This window comes from Lutra lutra, chromosome 3, assembly GCF_902655055.1.
Source record: "Lutra lutra chromosome 3, mLutLut1.2, whole genome shotgun sequence".
NCBI lineage: Eukaryota > Metazoa > Chordata > Mammalia > Carnivora > Mustelidae > Lutra > Lutra lutra.
The window spans coordinates 13,960,997-13,979,639 of NC_062280.1; positions in this window are offsets into that span (position 1 = coordinate 13,960,997).

An 18,643-nucleotide genomic window follows, 5' to 3' on the forward strand; every position below is an offset into this window, starting at 1 on the left:
CAGGATGAGCGCTTCTCTTGGATTATCTCATTTAACTTCCACATGAGCCTATGGATTGGGAACTTTCTTTCTTCCCCCTTCACATGGTGAGGAAACAGGCCAGCAAAGTTGAGTCACTGGCTGAAGGCCACCCAAGGCAGTGGTGGCGTCAGGTCAGAAACCTGGGTTCCCTGCATGACCCAGAGCTAGCTAGTTCTCCAAACTTTGGTTTTCTCATCTGCCAGAAATAAAGGAGCTGTGTGGGATGATCTACAAGACCCTTCCAGGCCTAAGGACACTGGACCCACCATTCTTGATGATTCTGAGATGTACCAACAGGCCAAGTCCACAGTCCAGGGGACATCTTTTTTTTTTTTTAAGATTTTATTTATTTATTTGACAGACAGAGACCACAAGTAGACAGAGGCAGGCAGAGAGCGAGGAGGAAGCAGGCTCCCTGCTGAGCAGAGAGCCTGATGTGGGGCTCGATATCAGGACCCTGGAATCATGACCTGAGCCGAAGGCAAAGGCTTTAACCCACTGAGCCACCCAGGTGCCCCTCCAGAGGACATCTTTAATGGGTGTCTTTGGGGTCGGCGGATTGGTGGCAGGGTCAATCCAGCTGACATACGGACCCTTCCCTGGCTGCCTCTTCCAGGCCCAGGGGCTCCTGCTGGTGCCAGCAGAGATCCAGCCTGGGGGGTCCAGCCTGGTGACAGGAAAGCTCTCCAGTCAAGAGACCACAGGCTGCCGAGCAAGCCAGATGGATGCGGCTTTTCCCCAACAGAGGAAATACTCTCCTGGCACCCGGCCTCCCTGGCTCTGTGAGCAAACCCTGAAGAAAAGCCACCCCGTAGCCTGCTGACAGGCACTGTGATGGCCGCCAGCCAGCTGGTGCCCACATCCCTCCATCAGCCCATTCTCCTCGTGTCTTCCCCGGGGCGCTGCTCCGTTCCTCTCACAGGGTCCCAGGAAAGGAAGCGGGGCTGGGGCAGACTGAGGCCATCCTCCTCCCAGTCCAGTCTCTCCACAAGGCAATTTCAAAGGCTTGACTCTGTGGGAGTTGCTGGGGAGGCTCCAAAACCGGAATGGCTTCAGAGCCTCCAGAAAGATTTCCTGTCTCACCTTCACCCCCGCTGCCTGCGCTTCCCAGAATATGAGACTCACGTATTCCGGAAAGCTCCTGCTGACAGGAGATTACCTTCTGAGGTGCCATAAACATACCAGAAGGGAGAGTCATATCACACTCAGAGGAAGGGAACGCAGCCGTCAACTGACTCCCTTGGCACAGTCTTCCATGGACGCCTCAACAGCTCTTTGCCTCAGTTTCCCCCAGGGTAAAAATGAGGCCCCAGGCCAGTCTGCGGCCAGCCTCACTGTGGGAGTAGCTCTGAGACTTCAGTTTGTCTAACCAGGTACAACACGACCCTCGATGTGAAGACCTGAATTTTTTTTTTCAACTTTACTGGGCTGATTGCCACATAAAAGATTGTGTAATTTAAAGTGGACAATACAGGGTGCCTGGGTGGCTCAGTTGTTAAGCATCTGCCTTCGGCTCAGGTCATGATCTCAGAGTTCTGGGATCGAGTCCCCACAAAGGGCTCCCTATTTGGTGGGAAGCCTGCTTCTCCCTCTCCCACTCCCCCCTGCTTGTGTTCCCTCTCTCGCTATGTCTCCCTGTCAAATAAATAAATAAAATCTTTAAAAAATAATAAAGTGTACAATATGTTGGTTTGCTACCATTTATAAGTTACAAAATAATTACCATAGTAGTAGCTACCACCTCCATCCTGTCACCTAGTTATTTCTTTTTTTGTGGTGAGAACATTTAAGATCTACTCTTGTAGCAACTTTCAAGTATATGATATGGTATTATTAACTATAATCACCATGCTGCATATTAGATCCCCAGAACTCATTATCTTACAACTGGAAGTTTGTATCCTTTGACCAATATCTCCCCCATTTGCCCCTCCTCCAAACCCTGGTAACCACCACTCTATTCTCTGTTTCTCTGAGTTTTTTTTTTTTTTTTTTTGGTAAGATTGTATTTATCTGATAGAGAGCGAGAGAGGGAACACAAGCAGCGGGAGTGGGAGAGGGAGACACAGGCTTCCCACAGAGCAGGGAGCCCGACGCCCAGGCTCGATCCTGCAACCCTGGGATCATGACCTGAGCGGAAGGCAGACGTTTAACGACTGAGCCACCCAGGCACCGCTGAGTGTGTCTTTTTTAGATTCCACATATAAGTGGTATCATCCTGTATTTATCCTTCTCTCTCTGACTTACTTCTGTTAGCGTGAAGCCTTCAGAGTCTATCCAACAGGCCACAAATGGCAGGATTGCCTTCTAGATCTAATTATAGGATAAATTTTTTTTCTATTTATCAGCTCTTGTGTGATGCTGATCTCATGGCCTATGAATACCCAGACCAAGTCCCTGAGATTCAGGATAGAGAAGGCTTTAGTTAACATTTTACTAGGACTGATCCAACTTAGAGGAATTGATTTTTTTTTTTAACCTCAACAGAACATGTTCCCCACAACAGCTGGTAAATGAGCTGCACACGAAAGGTATTATCTTTGTGGACCTCTCCCCACTCCCAAAACCCCGTTGTCCGGTTATAAAGTGCAGGGGAAACTCCAAGTCTTCGTGGACAATCCCAGAGACCAGTCAGTCAGTCAGCCACAGGCGGAGCCCGGCTTCTCACCAATCCCCGTCTTCCTTCTACATGATGCAAAATATCCTCACCATAGACAAAGAAAAAAACAGACCCTAGAACGTTTTTCAGGTTCCTCCAATCACAGCTTCTTGCTTCTAAGCAATCTCTCTTTTCTCCATTGGTCAATAGCAAGGAACATGTATTACCAGTGGGGGAGTCCAAGAATTTAAAGGCACTATTTCTATAAAAAAGCATCTCTGGGGGGCGCCTGGGTGGCTCAGTCCTTAAGTGTCTGCCTTTGGCACAGGTCATGATCCCAGGGTCTGGGTATCAGAGTCCTGTGTTGCGCTCCCTGCTTGGCAGGAAGCCTGCTTCTCCCTCTCCCACTCCCCCTGCTTGTGTTCCCTCTCTCTGTGTGTCTCTCTCTGTCAAATAAATAAATAAAATCTTAAAAAAAAAAAAAAAAGTATTTCTGTGGGCCTGAGGACAGCCCGAGCTGATAACCGTAGATAAGCAAGTGTTTCCTAAGGCTGTTTCTGCTTCATTTCTCTCCCTCTGCAAAAAGGGAGATGTGCTTCCTTCGCTCTTTGGGACGATAGAGAAGCATGTGAAATCACCAGGGCAAGCATTTGGGCAAGAAAGATTAAAACCTCCTTGAGGATTTTAGGGATATTTGAAAGCTGTTTTCTCTTGATAAATTCAGGAGAGAAAATGATTATTTTGTTTGTGCCCAGATCCGCCTCGACAGCCACTGTTCCATGGATTTGGTAAGTCAGAAGGGCAGTTTTCCTTTACCAAGGGGCTTCACAGATCAAATTCTGCTACCACAAGACCATCACCCCACACCCCACCCCTACGCACCCCACCCCCGCTCCCCCTCCACTAGGACTCTGTGATCTTCAGATACAGCAGCTGGCTTTGAAACAGCTTCAAGCAGGGGTTCGAGGCCCACTGATGGTTCTGTGCAAACCCATCCATCGCTTCTCGAGTGGTCTCCTTGGAGGCCGCAGTCAGGTCTGGCCGGGCGACGCTGGTTAGGGCAAGAGCCACAGATGGGGGGTTGTGGCAAGAGCAAATCTGACAGATTCACACGAGGCAAGAGCCTGTGAGCTCAGGCACAGCTGGTCTGTTATCTGCCAGGCTGAGCAGCCGTTCTGCCGGGTGAAGACTAACGAGACCCAGGACAGACTTACCCACCACCTACACCCATAGATAAGGCCACTCGGACCACCCAGACCTGGGGCTGCAGCTCTTTGTTTGTTTTACAGATTTGGGCATCTCTCTATGAATGTGTTTTCAGAGTTTTTTTTCCTTTTAGAATCTAAAAAAAAATTTTGTTGTTTGTGTACATTAAAAGCCCAAGACCAATGCCCAATACATGTGTAGGTATGTAATAAATACTTATTTTTAAAATAAACTCATTCAGGGGTACCTGGGTAGCTCTATTGGTTGGGTGTCCGACTCTTGGTTTTGACTCAGGTGGTGATCCCAGGTGGTAGGATCGAGCCCCACGATGGGCTCCACGTTCTGTGGGGAGTCTGCTTCTCTCCCTCTCCCTCTGCCCTCCACCCCTGCACGTGGTCACCATTCTTTCTCTCTCCTCTCTCTCCCTCAAATAAATAAATCAATCTTTAAAAAAAAAAAAAAAAGAAAGAAAGAAATTCATTGATTCAACAGATATTTATGGAGCACCTACTATGTACCAGGCATTTAGGGAACACTACAGTGAATAACACAGATTACACTTCCTGACATCAGAGAGCAAGAAACAAATTTTATGTTTGTCATATGGGAATATGTGTTCTTTTTTTTTTTTTTTTTTTTTTTTTTACAGAGAGATCACAAGCAGGCAGAGAGGCAGGCAGAGAGAGAGGAGGAAGCAGGCTCCCCGAGAGAGCAGAGAGCCTGATGCGGGGCTCGATCCCAGGACTCCGAGATCATGACCTGAGCCGAAGGCAGCGGCTTAACCCACTGAGCCACCCAGGCGCCCCGGGAATATGTGTTCTGAAGATTAGACAAGGTGAACTTGAGTGAAGTGGTGATAGAATTATAAGGGAGACTCTGAAAACTCTGAATAAAATGAGGAAGGAAGCCACAAATGTATGTGAGAAAGAGCATAGAAGATGAAACAGCAAGAGCAAAGGCCCTGAGGCAGGAATGTGCTTGGCATATCTGAGGAACAGTGAGGTGGCCAGTGGCTGGAAGAAAGAGGAATGAGAGGGGATGACATTGAAGAGGCTGCCACCAGCCAGAACAGGGTGGGTTTTGAAAGCAATAGTAAGGCTGTGGGATTTTATACGGGGTGTGGTCGGAAACCATGGGAGGGTTTTGAGCAGGGACGTGATAATGTGGTTACATTATGAACAATAAACTGCAGGCAAGGGGTGTCTGGGTGGCTCAGTGTGTTAAGCCTCTGCCTTCAGCTCAGGTCCTGATTTTAGGGTCCTGGGATCAAGTCCTGCATGAGGTTCCCTGCTCAGAGGTGAGTCTGCTTCTCCCTCTCCCTCTGTTCCTCCCACCCTGACTCATGCTCGCTCTCTCTCAAGTAAATAAATAAGTGAGGTCTTAAAAAAAAAAAGTCAAAATTAAAAAATAAACTGAAGGAGAGTAACAATAGAAGATGGGAGACTATGGCAGAGTCCAGGTGAGAAGTAACAGTGCCTTGGGCCAAGCTGGAAGCGTGGAGGGTAAGAAGTGGTTACATTTGGGACATACTCTTAAGGTAGAGACAATGGAATTTGCCAATAGATTGGAATGAACGAATCAAAACTACTTAAAAAAAAAAAAAGTCTCCCAGCAAGTCAACAGGCCTCTTTGGCTAAAAGAAACGTCTGTGGAGGCTCTTTATTTATACTTTCACTTTCCTTAATTTTACTCAGTTTTTCAGTCATGGGCTGTTAGATTTACTAGAGCAGTAAGTGGAGTTTAGTTATATGCCCAAATCAGGCTCCCCTCACCTACGTTTCTCATATGCCAGGCCCAAGAGGTTAAGACCACACAAATTCTTTCATTAGAAACTCCATTACTGGGGCACCTGGGTGGCTCAGTGGGTTAGGCCTCTGCCTTCGGCTCAGGTCATAATTTCAGAGTCCTTGGATCAAGCCCTGAATCGGGCTCTCTGCTCAGTGGGGAGCCTGCTCCCCACCTCCACCCTCTGCCTGCCTCTCTGCCTACTTGTGATCTGTCTGTCAAATAAATAAAATCTTTAAAAATCTTTTAAAAATCTTTAAAAAAAAAAACCCCAGTAAATTCCATTACTAATTTGCTTACTCTGTATGCTACCTTGAGATAAGTAGGCCTAGAAATATTTAACTTGTCTAAAAAACATGCTGTTAAACTTGAAGACCTCAATGAAAAGCATTAATGGGAATTGTAGGGCAAAGGCTATGTGATTTTTCTAACAACAAAAACTATGGGAAAACGCTTGCTTTTTAAAAAGAAAAATTTTATTTTTTTTTTAATTTTTAAAGGTTTTATTTATTTATTTGACAGAGAGAGACACAGCAAGAGAGGGAACACAGCAGAGGGAGTGGGTGAGGGAGAAGCAGGCTTCCCACGGAGCAGGGAGCCCAATGCGGAACATGATCCCAGGACTCTGGGATCATGACCTGAGCCGAAGGCAGACACTTAACAACTGAGCCACCCAAGCGCCCCAAGAAAACATTTTAAAAGTCTATACTCATTAAGGGAAAAATCCATTCTGTTTCAAAAATCTAGGCAAAACAGGCAAAAATAAAACAAAATTTTAAAAGCCTCATAACTTGATTACTGATTACTGATGTCACTGTGAATTATCCTCTTTGTCATTCCTACCCATAGCATAATGACAGACAAATCACATGCCCTCCAGGCTGAGGCCTAGACCTCCAAGTTCCCTTTTTCCTAAATCAGACACAACTGAGGCAAGATGGATGGATCTAGAGGAGACCTGTGAGGATAAAAAGAATGGATGGGGAGCATGAATAGGCTATTGATTGTTTTTTGTTTTTTGTTTTTTTAAGATTTTATTTATTTATTTGACAGAAAGAGAGACAAGTGGAGGGAACACAGCAAAGGGAGTGGGAGAAGGAAAACAGACTTCCAGCTGAGCAGGAAGCCAATGTGGGGCTCAAACCCAGGACCCTGGGATCATGACCACAGATGCTTAACGACTGAGCCACCCAGCCACCCCTATTAATCGGTTTCAATACAACATGCTTCATCTTGCGCTTTATACAAAGTGTACTTGGACCAGAATATCAGAGATTATAAAAAGAAGAGATTTCCCCTGCCTAGAACTATAGAATCACAGATATACCAGAATATTGAGATGATCTGGTCCAGATTTAAGATATTTGACAACTGGAATGTCAGACCATAAGACAGCTGGCCCCCTGGACTGGTGCCTACTGGTTCAACATCAGCCTTGAACCCTCGCGGAGCTGGACATCTGGGGACATGTAATGACTGGACCACGATCACATACCAGGCTAATAGACGAGCTTGTCCAAAATCAATGTTTTTTCCATCATAATACTCTGTCCCTTATTTAAAATTAAATACCAAAATCTCGATACCAAATTTGGAGGAAAAGGGGACGCAGAAGATAGAATGCTCTGCCAAAATATCCACGGGGCTGGACGATGTCGGCCGGGGTCTGGGGACTTAGGGGCCCTTGTTCATGCTGATGGGAGAGTGGCTGTCACAGTAGTTCTGGAAAGCAGTCTGGCACATTTGGTGAAATTAACTAGAGGTAAACCTTATAACACAGATATTCCACCTGTGGGTCTAAATCTCAAATACATTTTCTAACTTATCACACTGATGGCAGCATTATTTGTGGCAATGGGAAATGGGAAGCAATCGGAATGTCCATACTGGGAGAGTGAAAAAGTGCGTGTGGTAAACACACCCCGTGGACTTTTGCAGCACATGAAATCGCGATGTTAAGCAGAAAAAAAAAAAAAGAAAGGTGAAAGGCAACATGAGATGTGTAGTAATACCATGTATAGAAATAAGAAATAGATGCTGAGGGGCGCCTGGGTGGCTCAGTGGGTTAAGCCTCTGCCTTCAGCTCAGGTCATGATCTCATAGAGTCCTGGGATGGAGCCTGCATCCCCCCCGCCCCCCCACCTACCTCTCTACCTGTGATCTCTCTCTCTCTGTCAAATAAATAAATAATATCCTTAAATAAATAAATATAATAAATAAATAATAATAATAATAAATTAAAAGAAATAGATGCTGAGAAAATTTAACACTGCAATTTTCACGATCCCTGATCCTTCTGATCCCCCTTTCCTGGATTATTTTTCCCATAGCACTTAACGTCTTCTAACATACCGATAATTTATTTTATTTTTAGGTACATTGTTTATTGTCTCTCATCTCCCGTTAGCATGTACGGTCCTTGAAGGCAGGGATCCCTGATGGTTTTGTTCACTAATGTGTCCCCAAACACTAGGCACACAGTAGGTATTCAACAGATGCTTGAATGAATCCATGAAAAAGACAAAAATATACATTTTGCAAGAACACCATAGAAACCAAAAGATCCACTTTAAGCACATGAGAATAGCCTTTAGATAAGAGCTCAGGCAGGAGGGGCATGAGGGATGAGCCAGAGACTAGAGGGGCCATGCTGTGGAAAACATTCTGGACTAAGAAGCACATCAGTGTTAGTTACATTCTCTCCCACCTCCTGGTGGCTAGCCTGGACTTGAGTTCAACCATGCCTAGCTTTTCCAAGACATCAGGTCTTGAAAACATAAGCCTAGTGATGATACAGAGTCCTGTCCTGGGAGACCAGAACTCTGAAGGATTCCAGGTGAATGGCTCTCCCCAACCCTATTTTAGAAAAGGTGTGAGCGGCAAGGGTCTGTCCTGGGATCTGCTGGGGGGTGGGGGGGTGGGCCTTAGAAGCTGGGCCAATTTTTGGATTTGGAACTCCCAACTGGTTCACATGCATTAGCAGGTTTAAAACAATGGCTGTATTCATCCTAGAAGGTACCTTATAAGTCATCAGTTTCCTCACCAGTAGCATGAGAAGTATCTGGGGAGCTTTGGAAAACAAATTCTCAAACTTAATCCCCATGGAGATCTGAATTCAAAGGATTTTACCAGGAATTTGTTATGTTTTGTTTTAACTCCCCAGGTGATTATGGCCCAGCCAGGACCAGAACTACAACCCCCCACCCCCTCACTTTTGCACCCCCTCCCACCCCAGCAGTCAGAATCCTCCCCCGTCCTTCTCCCCGTCCTTCCCCCGTCCTTCTCCCAACCTGGCTCTCCCTGGGGAGGCAGGAAATCTGTGCTTTCCTCCATCCCCTCAGGAATGCCAGAGAGGGCTTCAGGAGGGAAGCAGTCAGAACTCCGGGTGGAGGTGGGCAGATAATGGGCCAAAACACCCCCCCAGCCCTCCTCTAGTATCAGCATTCCAGGCCCACCCACCCAGGCCCTTGGTCACCAGGAGACCTCACGCGCACACACAGGCCTCAGCCTGCCCCTGCGCCCAGATCCAGCGTTTCCCAAACAGCCCTCAGCCTGCTCTGAACAAAGGCGATTGTTTTCCCAGGAAAGGACGCCGCGGAGATGTCTGTCCACTCCTTCCCGTTCTCCCCGTTCCAACCTTGAATTCCTGGGGGGGAAGGTCGCCTAATACGACTGTGGGCTGCTTTTCCTCCCCACTTTGGGGAGTCACGTGTTCTCGTGTGTGGTTATTTGGGTCCAAATCCCTCCCAAGTGAACCCCTTCCAGCAAGGAGAGGACACTTTTCCACACTGGAGGAAGCGGACGGGTAGATGAGGGACTTTTTTAAAAAAATACACATTTGGAGTTGCCAACCTTCCTGTGGGAATCCTCCTGTTCGTTAAAGGATGGGATTGTGCCCGTCCCTGCCCCCACCTGATGAAGCAGTAAATTGTAACAAGAGAATCTGGCTAAACAGGTTTCCGATTCAAATGTTATCTTGTGGACAAAGAACTCTTTGAATATGGTTTCTGTGTTTGGCTTCTTGTGATGAAGTAGAAAGTTACGTTTTCACTGTTGCTAGAACTCTCTCCCTTCAGCAGCGAGCGTCTGGCTGCCGCCCGTTGAGAGAGCGATGTTGGGCTGGATGGGGGCGAGGGAAGCCACGTGGCCCCGAGAGCTGTGGCCGGGCCATTTCCTGCTAATGAACACAGGGATACTGACAATATTTCTCACTAGGAAGCTGCCCCTGATAAGACAGGCAATCCCTTTGGGCCGCGAACTCATCAATAAGCAGAGGGCCTCCTTCTCGAAGAGCCCATAATCCAAACAGGCTTGGGGCAGATGATTGATAGAAAGCTCCCATTTTAAAAGGTTTCCAAATCCAAACAGAGTGTGTCTGGTTACTGACAAAATTAAATTACCCTCTGCAGGAGGAACTTCTCCTTCCTGTGAAAACAAAAGTTCTAGTTACAGATAAAGTCGAAACTCGGGCATGAATTCTTAGAGGCCTTTAACGCCAAGCCAGGGTGACTGTCAACTTTAGGGGCTGATTTTATGTTGGGTAGACTTCGTAAACGAGAAGGTACAAGAGCTTCTTTGGTCATACGTGAAGGGTCAAAAATCCAATAGACGCTCGTTGAAAGCACCTAGAGGCTCAGGCTTTACCAAAACCTCTTCTCTTCGCTGCTCAGGGAAAAACCTCCTTTTCTCCCCAGAAGCACAACAACTAGCCTGCCCAGATAGAGAAGGTAGAAACTTTCCCTGTGTTGTGTCCGGTCCTTCTTGGGGAAAGATTACATTTAACACCCTGCCTTTGTGGACACGTCTCATCAGTCTTTCTCCTCGCCTTTCCTTGCTTCCAGAAACGTAGCAAAACTGGAAAGAGCCCGTGAGGATTTCAGTTTTCCAAACCGACCAACAGGAGAGCTGTTGAAATCAATCGTTTTACTTATTCGACGGGTTTTTTCGAGTTTCTGCTTCAGGATGCCCCAGTTCTGGGCTGTTTGTAAAGCACATTCCGGTTTACAACAAGTTTTCACTCGCAATCGCTCACCCCCATGCCAAGCGAGGGGGAACACGTCCTCCGGATTTAAAATGCTTAGTTTGGGAAGGGAGGTTGGATTGCAGGAAAGAAACCTCCAGAGAACGGTACAAGGCCTTGCTTAATCCAGGTCTGACCCAAGAGAGACATATCAAAAGTGCTTCAGCCCCGGGAAGAGAGATCAGTGAGACCCGGGCCCCCAGGTGCTCTCATCCAAAGGGTCTAGAATTTCCAGTTCTCTGGGTTTGGTGTGTTAAGTGTTTCAGCTGGAAAGATGTCTTCCTCTGAGACCCAAACCCCAACAATAAGGCCCCCCTCTTTCCTTTGAAGCCAGTTTCAAATCTCTTCCCTGACAGAGAAACTTTATCTCCTACATCCTCTGCACTCTTCTTGGTTACATCCAAGGACACGGAGCCTGCGGGTCCAGCTGGACCGCGCCGCAGCTCTGCTCTGAAGAGAGAGATGTCATCGACGTGGGTTCCTGTTTGTGGGAAATTTGCTTTTATTTTGTTTTTGATTAATGTGCGAGGATGTTACATGCGGGAAGGCGCCCCTCCCTCCCCTCCGTCCATGGGCCCCACCAAGCTGGTTGGGTTCTCGGGAGAGCAGCTGAGGCGAATGTGAACCTGAGCGGTCCCAAGGCTTGGCAGGGCTGCACGTTTCGGGGCGATGGCTCTTCCATCACACTGTCATCGCGTGCAGGAGACGACCCGAACAGCCCAGCTGCAGCACTCCCGGCAGCGGAGAGCCGACCGCGGAGGGAAAGGCACCCGGCTGAGCCCTCCCGGCGATGCCCGTGGGAGGTGGCGGGTTCTTCCCCGGACACGGCCACGGCCACGGGACCACTGACCCATCCCTGGGCTGGATCAGTACTCAGATGCCGTGCGGAGAGGAGTCGTGAAAACTTGGCTGTGCCCCGGAGTTACCATCACTACTGTTTTTTTTTATTTCAGTAACCATGGTTACTGAAACCACCCATCCCTTGATATGCCCCCAAGACGTCCGTTTCAACAGATAGCCATTCCTTAAACTTCCCCCGTAAAAGGGCAGCAGCTTTAAAGGCGGGTGTAGTGGTGGTTTTAAAATTCAATGCAGGGGCACCTGGGTGGCTCAGATGGTTAGGCATCTGCCTTCGGCTCAGGTTATGATCCCAGGGTCCTGGGATTGCCCCGCATCTGACTCCCTGCTCGAGCAGGGAGTGTGCTTCTCCCTCTCTCTCCCCATCGTCCCCCCTGCTAGTGCTCTCTCACTCTCTCTCTCAGATAAATAAATAAAATCGTTTTAAAAATTAAAAAAATAAAATTCAATTCAATGCAGAACAATTTCTTTTTTTAAAAGATTTTATTTATTGGGGCGCCTGGGTGGCTCAGTGGGTTAAGCCGCTGCCTTCAGCTCAGGTCATGATCTCAGGGTCCTGGGATCGAGCCCCGCATCAGGCTCTCTGCTCAGCAGGAAGCCTGCTTCCCTTCCTCTCTCTCTGCCTGCCTCTCTGCCTACTTGTGATCTCTCTCTGTCAAATAAGTAAATAAAATCTTTAAAAAAAAAAAAAGATTTTATTTATTTATTTGACAGAGAGACACAGCAAGAGAGGGGAACACAAGCAGGGAAAGCAGGAGAGGGAGAAGCAGGCTTCCTGCAGAGCAAAGAGCCAGATGCGGGGCTCAATTCCAGAACCCTGGGATCAGGGCCTGAGCCAAAGGCAGAGGCTTTAACCCACTGAGCCACCCAGGTACCCCATCAATGAAGAACAATTTAATGAGCATCTATTATCTCAATTCATTTCAGCTTTATTGAACATTGACAGGGCCGCCGATGGGAACACCGCAGTGAATAAGGCTGGCCTTCGAAGTTTAGCAAATGAATGTCCAGAACAGTGCTAGTCATTTATTCAATCTTCCTGAAAAATTCCCAGATGCTCTCCCCATATTTGTTTGGCTCCCCATGCAAAGGTAAACATCCGAAACAGTTGGCTAGCGCACTAGAAAACAGTATAAACGAGTGCTTATAGCTAATAATACTACTGTTTATTTGAAAGTTGCTAAGAGTAAACTTAAAAGTTCTCATCACAAGAAAAAATTGTAACTATGCACAGTGACAGATGGTATCTAGACTAACTGTGGTGATCATGTTGCAAAATATACAACTATTAAATCAGTATGTTGTACACAGTATGAAACTCATACTATGTCAGTTATACCTCAATAAAAGAATTTTCTTAGAGTGTTTAAAGTCAGACAGGTATTGGGTGCCTGACTGGCTCAGTCAGTGGAGCGTGCAGCTCTTGCTTGTAGGGTCATGAGTTCAAGCCCCATTTGGGCATAGAGATTACATTTTTTTTAAAATTTTATTTATTTACTTGAGAGAGAAAGCATGCGCACACGTGTGCACGCATTCGAGGGGGGGGGGGAGGGGGAGAGGCAAAGGAGAAGCAGACTCCCCGCTGAGCAGGGAGCCCAAAGTGGGCTCCATCCCAGGACCCTGGGATCATGACCTGAGCTGAAGGAAGAAACTAACTGACTGAGCCACCCAGGTGCCCCGAGATGACTTAATTTTTTAGAAATTGATTTAAAAAAAGTCAGGGGCTCCTGGATGTCTCAGTCAATTGTGTCTGACTCTCCGTTTCAGCTCAGGTCATGCTCTCAGGGTCGTGAGATGGAATCTCATGTTGGGCTCTGCACTCAGTGGGGAGTCTGAGATTCTCTTCCTGTCCCATTCTTTGCCCCTCCCCAACCTGTACACACATGCTCTTTACCTCTCTCTTTCCCTCTCTCTAACATAAATCTTCTTAAAATTTTTTTTTTACTTTTTAAAGATTTTATTTATTTATTTATTTGACAGAGAGAGAGAGAGATCACAAGTAGGCAGAGAGGCAGGCACAGAGAGAGGGGGAAGCAGGCTCCCCACTGAGCAGAGAGCCCGATGCAGGGCTCGATCACAGGACCGTGAGATCATGACCTGAGCTGAAGGCAGAGGCTTAACCTACTTAACCCACCCAGGCACCCCAATAAATCTTTTTTTAAAAAGTCAGGGTTCAAATTGTAGCTTTATTGCATCCTTATTATGAGACATTAAGTTACTTAATATCTGTGAGCTCAACTTTCATCATTTGTAAAATGGTGATAAAAACCCCTCTTTAAAGGAGTGCTATGAAGATTAATAGGCGCAAATTGCCAATTTTGGTACTGCACACAGTCACAGACCCTTTCAAACAGTAGGTGCTATCGTTGTGGTGGGTCTATATTAGCGATAGTATTACTATGACTGTTATTGACGGCTTTGTGCGTTACGAGGGAGAGTAGCCTTTTAGTGACAAGTCATGTGGGGAGACTATCCTCCCTTCCTGAGGGCCCCTGGGTGGCTCAGCCGTTGGGCGTCTACCTTCCAGTCAGGTCATGATCCCAGGACCCTGGGATCAAGTCCCACATCAGGACATCCCTTCCTGGAAGTAGCATATTCTCAAATCTCAAGTGAGGGCCTATCACACTACCAATTTGGATTTTTCATTAGACTTTTCAGTGATGAAAGCAAATGTTTTATCTTTCTGGAGGAAACTTGAATTGAGTTTTGTTTTTTTTTTTTTTAATTTATTTACATGTGGTTTTCGGTTGATTCTTCCTCCGATGAGGCTCAGTCTTTGGTTTTGGCTGATTAGACCTAAGAATATAAATTAGACAGACACCCCACATACAATAAAACGATTTCCTTCAATCAACAAAATAACCATAAAGTGGTTTTCATGACATCCATTTTCAGATTTGGTATGGAGACCAAGTCACAATTTGAGTAGAGTTTTCCTGTTTTGTTTTTTTTTTTTGGTTTTACTATTTTTATTGCCAATATGTTCATATGTCTATTTATCACCATCTAAATCAGAGGGAGAGGTTTCATCTAGGATTATTTTCACTCATTAATTTTAATTCATGTGCCTCTGGAGAATGTATCTTTTGTATAATTTTATTTCCAAAAAGCCAAAGGAAAACAGAAAATGAGGAGCTATTGGTTAGTTCCTTTGAAAGACTGTTTGGAGGGGTCTCTCCTGAGCTGCTTTTTTTTATAAGTCATATTTCAAGTCTTTGATCTTGACAGCCCTGAAATACTACCTTACCATTACATCATAACTATGAAATGGCTTTTGTTGGCTAGTGGAACGACTTTTCAAAAAGTTTCCACTAAATATACAAATATTACTGTGAAAGGATGTCAGATATTCCAAATGATTAGTGATGGTATTAAAATTGCCAGTATTGCTATATATTGTACCCTGAAGAATTTAGAATATTTATGGCGAGACCTTCATCTAAGTAGTCTATTGGGCTTTTTTCTCCTTTTTACTTTTTTTTTTTTTTTTGCCTTTTTAAAATGATGGGTAATTTCTCCTTAGTCTTTTTCATATGCTTCGCTATTCCGAAGGGCATTTAAACCATTTTTTTCAGCTGATGTTCATACAAGGGTCTGTAGAGCCACTGAACCAAATAATATCTACTACAGTCTCAAGTATTTATTTATTTTTTTTTAAGATTTTTTTTTTATTTATTTATTTGACAGAGAGAGATCACAAGTAGATGGAGAGGAAGGCAGAGAGAGAGAGAGAGAGAGGGAAGCAGGCTTCTTGCTGAGCAGAGAGCCCAATGTGGGACTCGATCCCAGGACCCTGAGATCATGACCTGAGCCGAAGGCAGCGGCTTAACCCACTGAGCCACCCAGGCGCCCCTCAAGTATTTATTAATTCAATAAATATTTACCGTAAAATCATAACATACCATATGATACAAATTCAACTATGCACATTTGGCCCCTTTTCCCCACCCCGAAAGGAAAGAGAAAGACAACACTTTCAGTAGTGTGGATAATCTAGCCTCCCATCCACTCGCTCAGTAACAGGGCTCAGAGTGGACCTACTGTCAGCCTGTTTGTTTTACTTCCCTTGTACCTCTCAGAAGGAAGGCTGAATGTAAGACTAGGTCTTGAAAGTGAAGTGTTTGGGGTACATCAGGGCCTTAAATAAGAGCTCCCTGATTCATCTGGTGCCCAGCCAAAAACAAACAAAACAGTAATCTGATCCATTGCTGGAGAAAAACCTGTTGGACCCAGTGAGGGCCATCCCTGTATTCTATTTCATAAGCCATTAAAGAGATTTTTCCAGGGATGCCTAGGTGGCTCAGTGGGTTAAGCCTCTGCCTTCAGCTCAGGTCATGATCCCAGGGTCCTGGGATTGAGCCCCAAGTCGGGCTCTCTGCTCAGCAGGGAGCCTGCTTCCCCCTCTCTCTCTCTGCCTGCCTCTGACTACTTGTGATCTCTGTCAAATAAATAAATAAAATCTTTTAAAAAAGAGAGAGAGATTTTTCCAAGGGTAATCTTGACACCAAGGTTTACTTGCCCTGCTCCTTGTGGTAGATATTCAACACAATGCAGTTAAGTAAGGTGCCCCTGCTGTATACAAAGTTCTGTGCTCAAATTACAGGGAAAAGTTCCTGGTTCGCTTAGTGGGCATTTTAGAGGTATAAGAACAAGTTTATTCATACACACGTGCATATACGTACACACATATAACTTGAGAATGAGTCACATTTTTTAGAGTGGGCCGATCTTGACATGTTCTTTCGAACCTAATACTTTGTTTCACTAATCTTTACTTTCCTTATTAGGAACTGTGAGCATGTCAAATGATACAAATTTAAGAGGTGAGATAATAAGACATATGTATTTTTAAATTTCTGTTTTTAGAACTAATTTTTGGTAGAGCTGGACATTTTGTGCTTGTTGGTGGTGGCTTCCAGAACAATTTAGTGACTTAAATACTGAAGTGTAGGGGTGCCTGACTGGCTCAGTCAGTGGAGCATGTGACTCTTGATCTCAGAGTTGAGTTCAAGCCCCATGCTGGGTGTAGAGATGGCTTACATAAATGAACTTAAGGGGCACCTGGGTGGCTCAGTGGGTTGGGCCTCTGCCTTCGGCTCAGGTCATGGTCTCAGGGTCCTGGGATGGAGCCCCGCATCGGGCTTTCTGCTCAGCAGAGAGCCTGCTTCCCCCTCTCTCTCTGCCTGCCTCTCTGCCTACTTGTGATCTCTCTCTCTCTGTGTCAAATAAATGGGTAAAATCTTAAAAAAAAAAAAAGGAACTCAAAACTAGTTTTTGAATTAAATCTTTAAAAAACAGAAGTGTAAACACAGAGTTTTATTTATTTGCTTATCACCGAGACACATTAGCCAATGGGAAGGCTTCTGTCAGTAACATATATAACGTGTATATACTGTATACTCATGTTCCACAACATCAAACATCAGCTGATACATACATGTTAGTTTCAGTAAATTGCCTCCTTGCCCCCAAACGGTCTCAACCGTTCCAAATCTGAAACGCATCATGCCAAGCATTTCCCCCTAATTGCTTTAACGAAGGATCTATTCAAGAAAAGTTAATGCACCTGTTTCTAATTCAGTTACAGCTTATTCCCTTAAGATGTTACCTTGCCTGAGCTAGCTCTATTCAAAAAAAAATCTTTTTACTCTCTTTTTTAAGGTTTCTTTGCAAACAGGTGGTCCTTCAAACGGCTGGGGGCCTCCCCAGCCCTCCACTCATGTTTGATTCAAGCTCAGAATGAGCCTTGTTTAATCAATTGGACTCCCCCAGAGGATGGAAAGCATACCACCCCGTGATCGAGAGGGGAGAGCCGCAAAGCAAGCATTGAATTTTCTCACAACTCAAACCTAATCCTTTCCTCTCTCCTCATAAGATCAAATGGAAATTGCAAAGGTTACAGGCAATACCTCATTCCAGCTGACCTTTTCAGTTCAAGAGGAACAAGGGTGTAAGACAGGGAATGTGACTCTTAGAGGCCCATCTTGTCTGGGGACAGGATCACTGTGAGAATTACATCAACAGATCTTGGTTGCTTTCTTTTAGAACCAGAAAGGATGGCAGGAAAAGCAAAGAACATCCTCATTAAAGCTGATTTACTGGAGAGGTTCAAAATCCTCCTTTCCTCTTTGGTATCACCCAAGTTACTCAGGCCAAATTGTGAAGCTGCACGTCATTAGTTTAATTGTCTGCAGCCCTTGGGTGAGTTTTAATAATCTCACTAGGCTGCCTCCAAGCAGACTCTGGACACTATAGTTACGTTTTCACGGAGATAGTAGGCGGTCACTAAGTCAGGCAAGACTAAATGACTATATTCACTGACAAGTTTCGGAACAAAGATTTCGGGTGTTTTTCCCCTGATCTTATAACATAGGAGCTGACTGTCCTCTGATATAACACAGATAGATTGGAATCAGGCTGGGGCAAAGGTTTTATTTGATCAACAAAACATAGCACAGGGGTGCCTGGCTGGCTCAGTGGGTTAAGCCTCTGCCTTCGGCTCAGGTCATGATCTCAGGGTCCTGGGATCGAGCCCCGCATCGGGCTCTCTGCTCACCAGGGAGCCTGCTTCCCTCTCTCTCTCTGCCTGCCTCTCTGCCTACTTGTGATCTCTCTCTCTCTGTTAAATAAATAAATAAAATCAAAATTATATAAAAAAAAAAAAGCACAGAAAATAGTACTCCATTTCCCTGCTTTCTACAGCTCTCTCTTCAGTCAGTTCATCCCTCCAGAAAAATGTTCCCTTTTCTCAAACCTTCCCCCAAAATCTTCCTAGAGGAAAAAGCCCTGAACACAAGTTCCCCTGGCACAGAGTGTTACGTATGAGCAATGGAGTGTCAGTGAGTTAGCTTCAGAGAAAGAAATATTTAGCCAGCGCAAGAGGGAAATCAGCCTGTACTGGAATCAGCTACACATACGTCCTTTCTATTGCTATCCATTTCTGCTTATGTACCTTCCTACATCTCTCGCCCTGGAGAACCTTCTGGAATGATTCTCAGATACCTTCCCGAGCCCAGCTAAAGAGCCTGGTTGTGGATTCTACCCGCAGCCTTGGGTGTGTCCTGCCCGAACTTCTGTTCTTTCCTCAAAGACACTCGTGAATGGAAACTTCCAGCATTCTTTGGATGCTCCTGATATTGGAATCCCTGTCTAAA